Here is a 13,648-nt window from a genome sequence, read left to right as displayed (position 1 = left end):
CAAGTGGCCTTAAATTGAAGCATAGGGTATGTATTTATACTATAGGGTGCTAGGGTTTCAGTCAAAACCCTAATGGACAGCTTAGCCACCAAGCAGCCCAAGAAACCTTATGGAATGAGGCCTTGGACGAAAATATGATGATCCTTCATCATAATTTCGTTCCCCCTTAGTCCATTAGGTTTCCTAGCCCAAAACTCAACTATCACACAATTGACAGTTTATACCCCTTTATTTAATTTGTCTCTTTTAGTCACCAAATTAATTTCTAATTAATTTATGACTAATACTAATCAAATAAATATGATTTCTCCTTTAATATATTATTCTTATGATATATTAATAAATCATAATATCTCCTCTCTCATATCAAATTACCTTGTCAAGTTGCTTTGGTGAAGGCAACCCAAAAGGACCATGCACACTCGGGTCAAGTATATACCAAATATGGTTACTGACTTAGACATTAATCCAACAGTCTCCCACTTGGATAAGTCTAGTAACTATATCTCACGTATTACTTCCGTACCCGATAGCAATCGTAGATTTCAATAGCCGCTGTCAACTCTGACCAATAACTTGTCCTTTAGATAAGGGATCGTATAATCCTCTGTTCTAGATATCATGCTAACAATACTTATTGTCTAGCATTTTTATTTCTTGATCTCTGATTTGTTCGACATAGAACTCAGTTGAACACATCAACTTCATCTTGACCGGGCCTGGCACATAAGTCAAACCAAATCATCAAGTGGCCGAGATATCGCTTTTATCCTCCTAGAATAAAAGGAACAGAAAAACGTCGACTAATATGCCTTTATCATTTACCAGTTAAACCATACACAATAATGCGTTTTATGACATCAAGTTACTGATGCGTTTTCGCATTATCAATGTATAATCAACTAGCAAACAATAACCATATCTCTAAGTTTAAAGATTATATGATATTATCATCTTGCGATCACTTGTGATGACATTCATGAAGTAATACCAGCAAGTGTGGGTCTGTTCCAATGCTCAATACTAATTTCATAAGCACTCATAAACTTTGCAGCAAACCTTTGCTATGTCTAAAACCTTTTAGACAATCTACAAACAAATTTATGACAATCTTTCTTCATATCTACTTCCAACATATGAGCGATTGTGGACTGTTCGAATAATCTCATTATTCAGGAAGTCAAAACATGCAAAAATCGGAAAAACAGATAAATAATCAACACATGATAGAAACTTTCTTATAAATAACACACTTTTATTTAATCATCAATTGTTGAGTATGACATTATCTATTACAAGTTTCCTACTTATCTAATCTGAACTAATATCGTCCTTCAGCCCTACGCTCCTAGCGTGCTGAAAATGCTTGACCCTACTCAGTCCCTTTGTAAGGGGATCTGCTGGGTTATCTTCTGACGATACCCTCTTCACAACGAGGAGTCCCTCTTCTACCCGATGTCTAATAAAATGGTATTTCCTGTCGATATGTCGAGATCTGCCATGATCCCTTGGTTCCTTGGTTAAGGCAACCGCTCCTTCATTATCACAGAAAATTTCCATGGGCTCCTTTATGGATGGCACAACTCCAAGGTCTCCAATGAAGTTCTTCAACCATATAGCCTCCTTTGACGCTTCGCTCGCCGCAATATACTCTGATTCGCACGTTGAATCAGCTACGGTCTCTTGTTTGGAACTTTTCCAAGTCACTGCTCCTCCATTTAGGGTAAAGACCCAGCCCGACTGCGATCGGAAGTTATCCCGATCCGTCTGAAAACTAGCATCACTGTACCCTCGTACCCTTAAGTCATCACTCCCACCGAGGACTAGAAACCATTCCTTGGTCCTCCGAAGGTACTTAAGAATATTCTTAACTGCAATCCAATGTGCTCTACCAGGATTCCCCTGATATCTGCTGACCATGCTTAAAGCGAAGGCCACATCAGGGCGTGTACAAGTCATAGCGTACATGATAGAGCCTACTGCGAAAGCGTAAGGTACTCGGCTCATATCAGCTATCTCTGTCTCTGTACTCGGGCTCTGAGTCTTACTCAGCTTGGTATTGCTTTGGATTGGCAACTCCCCTTTCTTGGAATTTTCCATACTAAAACGCTTTAGCACCTTTTCCAAGTATGTATCCTGACTGAGTCCTATCAGTCTCCTTTCCCTGTTTCTTACTATTCTTATTCCCAGAATATAAGCAGCTTCTCCGAGGTCCTTCATAGCGAAACATTTCCCAAGCCAGGACTTGACCTCCTGCAAGGTTGGGACATTGTTTCCTATGAGTAGTATGTCGTCGACATACAATACGAGAAAGTTTATTATACTCCCACTGGCTTTGACATACACACAAGATTCATCTTCGCTTCGCAGAAAGCCAAACTCTTTAACCTTCTCATCAAAACAAAGATTCCATCTGCGAGATGCTTGTTTCAATCCATAAATAGATCTCTCAAGCTTGCATACTCTATTCGGATGCTTCACATCGACAAAACCCTCTGGCTGATTCATGTAGACATCCTCAGCCAACTTTCCGTTAAGGAAAGCGGTCTTTACGTCCATCTGCCATATTTCATAATCATGAAACGCAGCTATGGCAAGCATCACCCTAATAGACTTTATCTTCGCAACTGGTGAGAAGGTCTCATCATAGTCAACTCCGGGAGTTTGAGTAAAGCCCTTCGCAACCAATCGCGCTTTATAAGTATGCACTTTCCCATCCATGTCCGTCTTCTTCTTGAAGATCCACTTGCACCCGACTGTCTTACGACCTGGTACATTATCAACCAAATTCCAAACTTGGTTGTCGTACATGGACTGAATCTCGCTGTCCATAGCCTCTTTCCATTTTGCAGACTCTGGGCCTGCCATGGCTTCCTTATAGTTGCTAGGTTCATCCAAATTTACTAGTGTACTATCACTAATAAACGTATCCCCTTCATTAGTAATATGAAAACCATAAAACTGGGGTGGAACACTAGCCCTAGAAGAACGTCGAAGAGGTAAGGACACGTCAACAGGCTCAACAGGAGTTTCCTCCTCAAGTTGAGTGCCAGTGTCAGAGGTTCCTTCATCGCTTTGATCTTGAATTTCTTCAAGTTCAATTTGCCTCCCACTGTCTTCTTGGCCTATCAATTCCTTTTCTCAGAAAACTCCTCTTCTAGCAACGAAGACAACATTGTCACTCGGTCTATAGAAAAGGTAGCCAAAAGACTTCTGTGGATAGCCGATGAAATAACACTTCTCACTACGAGGTTCAAGTTTGTCGTGAGTCTCTCGTCTTACGAAAGCCTCACAACCCCAAACCTTAATATGTGCCAACGAGGGAGCCTTCCCTGTCCACATCTCGTGAGGAGTCTTGGAAACCTTCTTAGTGGGAACTAAGTTAAGTATACGGGCGGCAGTCTCTAAGGCATACCCCCAGAAAGCTATTGGTAACGAAGTCCGACTCATCATAGAACGAACCATGTCCAACAAGGTCCGATTACGTCTCTCAGCCACACCGTTCAATTGTGGCGTTCTTGGAGGCGTCAATTGCGAAACGATTCCACATTCTTTTAGATAGTCGTGAAACTCAAGACTTAGGTACTCTCCTCCTCGGTCTGACCGAAGCATCTTGATTTTCCTGCCCAGCTGATTCTCCACTTCACTCTTAAACTCTTTGAACTTTTCAAAGGTTTCCGACTTTTGCTTGATCAAGTAGATATATCCATATCTGCTATAATCATCTGTAAAAGTCACGTAGAAGCGGCAAGCATCCCTTGTGGTGGATCTAAAGGGCCCACACACATCAGTGTGTATGAGATCCAATAAACCCTCACCCCTTTCACAAGTGCCAGTAAAGGGTGACTTGGTCATCTTCCCAAGTAAACAAGATTCACACGTATCATCGTCCCTAAGGTCGAATGACTCCAACACTCCATCCTTTTGGAGTTGGGCTATGCGTTTCTTGTTGACATGGCCAAGACGACAGTGCCACAAGCATGCTTTGTCTAGACTAGTAGACGAATCAATATTCAAAACATTATTTCCGAAATTATCAACAATCATCACATATTCATAAATCCCATTACAAGGTAATGCATTGAAATAAAAGACACCATTCAAATAAACATTAATAGAACCATTACTATTATCAAAAGAATATCTGAAACCTTGTCTAAACAACCCGTGAAAAGAAATAATGTTTCTTGCCATATCTGGCGAATAACAGCAATTCTCTAAATCTATTCCTAACCCATTTCTCAACACTAAAGAATAAACACCGACTTTGGTCACAGGCGATGATCTTCTGTTTCCCATAATCAGGTTCATCTTCCCATGCTCCATTTCCCTACTTCCTTTTAGGCCCTGCAAATCAGAACAAATGTGGTAACCACATCCTGTATCAAGAACCCATGAAGTAGCAAATGATGAGTTATTAGATTTAATAGAATACATACCTGCAAATGTGGGCTTGATCTTCCCATCTTTTATGTCCTGCAGATATTGTGGGCAGCTTCGCTTCCAGTGGCCCTTTTGGTGGCAATAGAAGCACTCTGCTTCTTTAGGATCGGAAGAGGGTCTAGCGGGGCCTACTTTGGTCCCACTTGAGGACGAACCATCACGGGGTTTCCCCTTATGGTGGCTCTTACATGGAGCCTTCCTCTTTTTACCCTTTCCTTGACCTATCGCCATCACAGGAGCGGCCACAGCAGGGGACGGTGCAACGGATTTGTCTTTGAGGTTGCTCTCAGCAGTCCTCAAGAGTCCTTGGAGCTTGCTCAAGGAGACCTCCTCTTTATTCATATGGTAGGTCATCCTAAACTGATTGTAGCAGGAGGGCAAGGAGTGAAGGATTATGTCGATAGCCAAATCCTCATCAAACTTAACATTAAGTTTGAGAAGACGATCAACATACCTCTGCATTTTCTGCAAATGAGAGGTTAGGGATTCTCCACTCCCCATCTTAGCGGTGATCATGTTAGTAATGATCTCATAGCGCTCTTGCCTCGCGCTCTGGTGATACCTTTCCAGCAAATCCTGATGCATTTCATATGGATACATGTCCTCATAGGACTTTTGGAGTTCGGGATTCATGGTGGCCAGCATGATGCAGTGAACTTTCGTGGCATCACGCTCGTGGGCCTCAAAGGCGGCCAATTCCTCAGGAGTAGCAACATCTGGGATGATCTTCTCAAGCTTTTCATCGAGGACATATTCTTTGTCCTCGTAGCGTGTGATCATGCGGATATACCTCATCCACTCGGTGAAGTTTGAACCATCAAATGTCACTTTCTGACACAAGTTCATCAACGAGAATGACCCAGAAGCGTTGTTGTTGTTGTTTGTTGACATCTGAAAAGGAAAAAAGTTTGATTAGAAATGAATCCCTAATTAAACACCCAAATGAGTAATTAGGGCTAGGATCCAACAACATTATTTACAACTTAGAAAGGTATGCCGTACTCTAAAAGTAAATAATTTGAAGGTAAGTGAATGACGATTCACTAATTCTCACCATGAAAAACAAAAAAAAAACAATTTAGGTTTTAAATGTATTGAAAACTCCTAGATCTTTGAGATTCATTGAACTTTTCAATGGCATGTTTAAATCTCGATATGCATTTCAAATTTGCGACTGGGATGCCGAGGATCGCAAACAAATTTGTGAATAACCATGCGAATCAACGCGGTGCATTCAATGTCTTTATCACCTAATCAATGTGCCGGTGAACCACACACGCTCCATTGATCTATGACAAACATCGAGTCACCCTTCGCTACCAATGTCATCCCCAAATTGATGTGCCGGTTAACCACACGCGCTCCATCAATGTTTGACAAGGGTACGAAGTGTAATTCCATGGATTAGCATCATTTTCACATTTTACCCTAAAGTAACTAAGAGTGGGAATTTGTAAAACAATGTAGTTACTTTAATATTTCCATTATACTTTTAATGAGGAATTAAACGCCCTATCCTATCCGTTCGGCTAACGACCCTCCACCAGTCAAGCAAGCGGTAGATGTGAGTGTACATCCATTAAGCGCCATTTTATAGGCAGCAACCTTATACCCACCTTATAGACCGGCTTCGTGAATGAGGCCTACTAGTGATAAGACTAGCTTATTCTTATACATATATAATAATTAATCTTATAATATCATAATTGTATAAGGGTGTATTTTAAAACATTTCAAAAATACTAGTATCTTAATGTGTATTTAAAATTTTCGGAATTAAGGCTATTTAATTTAAAATTTTAAACACCAAAAATCTTTGATTTAATAATTATCAAAATCAAACAATTAATTTGAAATATTAAATCTTTAGGGATTATCATAAAATTAAACTATTAATTTATTAGACCGGCTTCGTGAATGAGGCCTACTAGTGATAAGACTAGCTTATTCTTATACATATATAATAATTAATCTTATAATATCATAATTGTATAAGGGTGTATTTTAAAACATTTCAAAAATACTAGTATCTTAATGTGTATTTAAAATTTTCGGAATTAAGGCTATTTAATTTAAAATTTTAAACACCAAAAATCTTTGATTTAATAATTATCAAAATCAAACAATTAATTTGAAATATTAAATCTTTAGGGATTATCATAAAATTAAACTATTAATTTATTTAATCCTTTTATTTTTAAATATATGGAAAGGATAATACAAGATCTTCAATTATCTAGTTTAAACAATTAAATTGATAATCACAAAGATAGAATTATCCATATCCCTAAAATCTTGGGACCTTATCATGGGGACAAGGGATTTTCGAAATCCCTAGGGTTTCATAACCCTAATTTCGAAATTTGGAGGCTAGGCAAAAAGGTTTCAAGAACCCTATCAAAAAATCGCCAACTAGGGTTTGGCAACCCTAATTTGCGAAAATCACCAAGCCTTAGGGTTTACTTGCCATAAACCCTAATTTGTCAAGTTCATAATATGCATCAAATCCAATTGAAAACAAAAAACCAATGGCTCTGATACCACTGTTAGGTTTTATACAAACAATCCTATGTGTGCATGCAACCCTAGTTTGGATCTATGTTTTCACCATAAGACATACAACTTTATGAACACAAAATAAACCCTAGCATGCTTCTATAATTTTCGAAATTTACATAGAAGTGTAGAAAACATACCTTTGTTGTTATATAGCAATAACAACTAGTTTCCTTGATCTCTTGAACTCTCTAGAACTCTTGAAAGCAAGCACCACAATTGTAGTGCCTCTAATGGCTCACAAACACCTTGAAGCAAGAAGGCAACTAAGAGAGAGAAGGGAATGATGCTAATTTCGGCCCTAGGGTTCCCTTGGAATCAAGTGGCCTTAAATTGAAGCATAGGGTATGTATTTATACTATAGGGTGCTAGGGTTTCAGTCAAAACCCTAATGGACAGCTTAGCCACCAAGCAGCCCAAGAAACCTTATGGAATGAGGCCTTGGACGAAAATATGATGATCCTTCATCATAATTTCGTTCCCCCTTAGTCCATTAGGTTTCCTAGCCCAAAACTCAACTATCACACAATTGACAGTTTATACCCCTTTATTTAATTTGTCTCTTTTAGTCACCAAATTAATTTCTAATTAATTTATGACTAATACTAATCAAATAAATATGATTTCTCCTTTAATATATTATTCTTATGATATATTAATAAATCATAATATCTCCTCTCTCATATCAAATTACCTTGTCAAGTTGCTTTGGTGAAGGCAACCCAAAAGGACCATGCACACTCGGGTCAAGTATATACCAAATATGGTTACTGACTTTGACATTAATCCAACAAAAAGCACCCAAAATAACAACTGACAAACCATGACCCATTCAGATTTGGGTACCTAAACTTCTTGTCTGATTGCAGGTACTTAATGCTGGAGAACCCAATGATGATACATGGTATATTGATAGTGGCTGCTCCAAGCATATGACAGGAAACCGGAACTACTTACGTGACTTCAAACCTATACAAACCAATCAAGATGTTACCTTCGGCAACAACATGAAAGCAAAAATCAAAGGTTATGGAAACATAACAAATGGTAATTTTACCATAAAGAAAGTTGCCTTCGTCGATGACCTGAAACACAACCTCATCAGTGTTTCTCAACTGTGTGATAACAATCTTGAAGTTCTTTTCACCAAACAACGAAGCTTGATCATGGACGCCAAAACCAAAGATGTTATAGTTGATTCTGACCGTGCCGGAAATATGTATCCACTTGACATGGATCTTATCTATGGTAAACCCGATATCTGTTTGTTATCTAAAGCCCCAGCAGATATTAGTTGGTTATGGCACCGCCGCCTTTCCCATCTAAACTTTGGGTACATCAACAAATTAATCGGCGATGATCTTGTTCGAGGGCTACCACTTCTGAAGCTTGATAACGAAACTCTTTGTGCCGCATGTGAAAGAGGAAAACTTTCCAAATCCACTCACAAAAGCATCTCAGAATCTAGTGTATCCGAACCACTAGAGTTGTTGCACATAGACCTTTGTGGCCCTGCCAAAACCCAAACTATACAAGGGAAGAAGTACATTCTTGTTGTCGTTGATGGTTTCTCGCGCTTTACTTGGGTCTTTTTCTTAAGACTAAAATCAGAAGCACCTGAAGAGATGATCAACTTCATCAAACAAATCGAGCTGAAGTTGAAACGACCTGTTCGAAGAATCCGAAGTGATAATGGTTTAGAGTTCAAAAACAATACTCTAGATTCATTTCTCAAAGACAAAGGAATTGAACACAACTTCTCAGCCCCATACACTCCACAACAGAACGGTGTTGTCGAAAGAAGGAACCGAACTCTATGTGAAGCTGCAAGATCAATGCTTATCTTCGCTGATCTGCCACAATACTTCTGGGCAGAAGCAATAGCCATAGCTTGCTATACTCAAAATCGTTCCTTAATCCATAAACATCTTCATAAAACACCATATGAAGTCATTAACAACCGAAAACCAAACATCAAATTTTTCCATATTTTCGGTTGTCGATGCTTCGTAAAGAATAATAAAGATCACCTTTCAAAATTTGAATCAAGGTCGGACGAAGGAATTTTCCTTGGTTACTCTTTTTCTTCAGCTGCTTATTGAGTACTGAATAAACGTACTAGAGTAATTGAAGAAAGTACCGATGTTCATTTCGATGAATTTTATGTTAGGAAATTGGATAGTGAACATTTTGGTTCAAAAATGATTGAAAATATTTTTCAAAATCCAATTCAACAAACACCTTCTCCTGACATAGACATTGAAATCGATCTTGATTTGCTTTTTGAACAACCAAAAACCGCTTACAATTCTGAACTTCTAACTACTTTAATTGACCCTATAGGAACACCCAGTGAAGTAATTCCACAAACAAACCAAAATGATGCAAATCAATTCGAGGGGGAACCACCAACACATACTTCCTCTTTGGAACAAACACCAAATCCTCCTTTAAACACCCCATCCCCAAATAGCCAAAACAATCCCAATGCATCATTTATGGGGGAACCTTCAAACCTATTCCAAGATGAAACGCCCGGAGAAGAACAATGGGATACTGAAACTCCAATTATTATAGCGGAAGAGAATCGCTTAATAAAGTGGACCAGAAATCATCCAACAGACCAAATCATCGGAGATCCCAACATAGGCATTCAAACTAGAGGCGCATCCACAAATGAATGTTTATTTGGAGCCTTCTTATCCACGACCGAACCCAAAACCATACATTCTGCTATAAAAGATCCAGATTGGGTAAAAGCTATGCAAGAAGAGCTAGCAGAATTTGAAAGAAACGACGTATGGAATCTTGTTCCTACTCCACCCGATGTTACTGTTATAGGTTCAAGATGGGTATATAGAAACAAGACTGACGATCAAGGAATCATTTATCGAAACAAGGCACGTCTTGTAGTTAAAGGATATTCACAACAAGAGGGAATCGACTATGATGAAACATATGCTCCAGTTGCCCGAATTGAAGCAATTCGCATCTTTCTTGCATATGCTGCACATAAGAATTTCAAAGTATTCCAAATGGATGTTAAATGTGCATTCCTACATGGAGAGATAGATCGCGAAGTATACATCCAACAACCACCAGGTTTCGAAGATCCCAAATTTCCAGATCACAGCTTTAAATTGCAGAAAGCTGTCTACGGCTTGAAACAAGCACCTCGAGCTTGGTATGCCACATTGTCAACCTTTCTCGAAGAATCAGGTTTTAAAAGAGGTTCAATTGATCAAACCCTCTTTCGTAAAATCTTTAATAAACATCTGTTAATCGTACAAATATATGTTGATGACATTATTTTCGGTTCTACTGATGAATCTTTAAGTGTTAAGTTTGCAGATCTAATGAAGAGCAAATTTGAAATGAGCATGATTGGGGAGATGACTACTTTTCTCGGACTTCAAATCAAACAGTCAACTGATGGCATTTTCATCAACCAAGAGAATTATGTCAAAAACCTACTCACTCGTTTTTCAATGGAAAAATCTAATACCGCAAAAACCCCAATGGCTTTTGGATACAAAATTGATGCAGACTTAAATGGCAAACCCGTTGACCAGAAAAGATATCGTGGAATGATCGGATCACTCTTGTACCTCATTGCCAGCATACCTGACATCATGTTTTCTACATGTGTTTGTGCTAGATACCAAGCAAATCCTATGGAATCCCATGTAGTTGCTGTGAAACGCATCTTCAAATACCTTAAAGGCACTCCCAAACTTGGCCTTTGGTATCCAGCTAAATCCGATTTTCAGCTGAACGCTTTCACCGACTCAGACTACGGAGGATGCAAGCTAGATAGGAAGAGTACATCTGGTAGCTGTCAATTCCTAGGAGGTAGACTAGTGAGTTGGACTTCAAAGAAACAGACGTGTGTGTCCACATCAACAGCAGAAGCTGAATATGTCGCTGCCGCCAGCTGTTGTTCACAAGTCATATGGATGCAAACTCAATTGCGTGACTATGGCTTCAAAATCTCACAAATTCCCATATTTTGTGACTCAACCAGTGCAATTGCCATTTCTCACAATCCCGTTCACCATTCCATGACAAAGCACATCGACATTCGATATCACTTTATCAAAGACAACATTCAAAAGGGTCATATCGAACTACACTTCATCAACTCCGAAGATCAAATTGCCGATGTCTTCACTAAGGCTCTCGATGAAACGAAGTTTCAATACTTCCTAGGCCGTCTAGGAATGTTAAATCCAGATAACATCCATCCTTAAACTTTTACTTTTTGTTTGTACAAAAGTGTGTTTACTTTCACTCAAAAAGAAAATTCAAAAACATTTGAAAACTGCTTTCTTTTCAAAAAAAAAAACCAAAAACATTGAAATAACCAATATTTCCAAAAACATTCAGAAAAACAAATCTTCAAAAATATAATAAAAGACTTGCCATAATAAGCTTTTATAGAACCTTGTGATTAATCGTCTTTTGACTTAATTTTCAGATGCTTATGCTCGATGAAGATTTTAAGTCATATTGATTCTCAATTGGAGTGAAGGTTCAAATCTCCTACTTTTCATAATGTACATAACTTTATTTCCTTCAATTTTATTTCATTATTGATGATTTTAAAAAGGGACATAAGGTTAGGAGGTTCAGATGAAAACAAAAACCCATGTGAGAATTTGTGCCTCATCAATCTGAATCATTGTGGAATTCATTTCTTGTGAGCTTAGGTGTGTCACTATTGCTTATAAGGTATATCCGATTATACCTTGTCACGGTCTCATTTTTGCTTAGATATCAAAATGACCAGGGACGATACATTCATTTCTTACATACTAGACAAACTGTCTTTTATGCCACTAATCCCTACCTAGATATAAGCCAACCAAAAATGATGTCTTGAGATCCCATGATCCATCAACAAGAAAAGACGAAACAAGATAAAGAAGAATCAAAAGAAAAAAGCCAAATCATTCACCGAAGAAATACCAAACAAAAAAAAAACTCTACATTTGGTATTTTCAAACAAAGTTCAACCAAATGGTTATTTCAAAGCAAACATCAAAAGATCTCGTGATCTGTTTTTAACCATTTTTTCACAAAAAGGGATATCTTAATCCCGCAAGATAGATACTCTCAAAAATCCCAATTTTCTCAAATGTAGCAAATTCTCGATGCTAAAACAAAATATCCTTTTACAACAAATAGATATTGATCAACAAAAAGGATACCATCAAAGAAAAAGCTGCAACAACAATGGATTTCCCGGGATACTGTAGCCTTCATCACTGAAGATTCTTAGTTGCAAACTGCACTATGAAAATTGCTAAACCCCTCTATATGTATTTCCCGATGGAGAGAGAGTGAACTTAAATGGCAGGAATGAAGAAACCCGCTGAGTAATGCCAAAACCAGTCTTATGTGATTGATTATCTAATAATAAGACTAAGTGACCTTTCGGGAAAAGCATAGTTGAACACCTCCAATATGAGTGTGAGTCGTCAGAGAGAGAGATATCACTCGTTTTTAGTGATCATTAACTTGTTCTGCTGCCAGAACAACCAAACACCCAAGTGAAGTGTGAGCTATACCTATGAGCGTTCATCTGAATCGACCTGTTAAACCACTTGTCGTCATTTATAATGCTATAAAATCTTAAGAAATTTCTTTAGATACATATATGGCTACCCTTTGATAACCGAACCCGAGACTTTGATTCGGAAACAAATTTCTGAAAATCTTTTACATAAGATATGTTAAACCAAGTCACAAACTTTCAAATCAATTGCTATGGTTTTATATATATCTTATCTATTGACAAATCTTTTATCTCGAATCTTCAAAAGTTAAACTGTCAATATGATTATATCATACCTGTCCTTATTTCAGCAATGATCACATAGGGGGAAATTGTTGAAAAATGTTTTTATGTAACCTTGTATGTGACCATAACTGAAATAAGATGAACTGTTTTTATACAATCTAACAAATATTATCAGTTATTTCAGGTTGCATGAATGCGTGATAAAACGGAAAATACGAAAACACGCGAATGACGAAAACACATATGTGTGACTAAACATTTTCAACAATATATATATATATATATATATATATATATATATATGTATTATATACGTATGTATGTATTATATATGTATATATGTATTATATATATATATATATATATATATATTGTATATATGTTGAATAGTCAAACAAAGGAGAAATGGTCAACAAAGTCAAGGAAATGAGAAGCCAAATGAAGACCCACGTTTTTTGCCTCCTACTCTACATCAACTTGCATGACCAGCCATACTCTTCAACTTACACTCAAGTACACTAGATGAAGATATTTGTTTCAATGCATATATGTATATGTGAGTATGTAGTGTGAGTGTGTGTGTTCATTTGTAATATTGTAACACTTCTACAAACTACAAACTCTCCCAAGAACATCACAAATCTTCATCCTCCTCAAGAACAAAGACAAATCCCTGGAGCTAAATGAAGAACACCAAGATCAAACAAGAAGCCAAGTGAAGAACACCAAGATCAAACAAGAAGCTAAATGAAGAACACCATCAACCATCTTCATCTTCTTCATTGAAACTAAAGGTTTTTCATCTTCACCACCTTTGATCATCACATCATACACCACCAAACACTT

This window comes from Lactuca saligna, chromosome 8 (assembly GCF_052625555.1).
Source record: "Lactuca saligna cultivar CGN05327 chromosome 8, ASM5262555v1, whole genome shotgun sequence".
Lineage (NCBI taxonomy): Eukaryota > Viridiplantae > Streptophyta > Magnoliopsida > Asterales > Asteraceae > Lactuca > Lactuca saligna.
Note: the sequence above shows the minus strand (reverse complement) of the source record.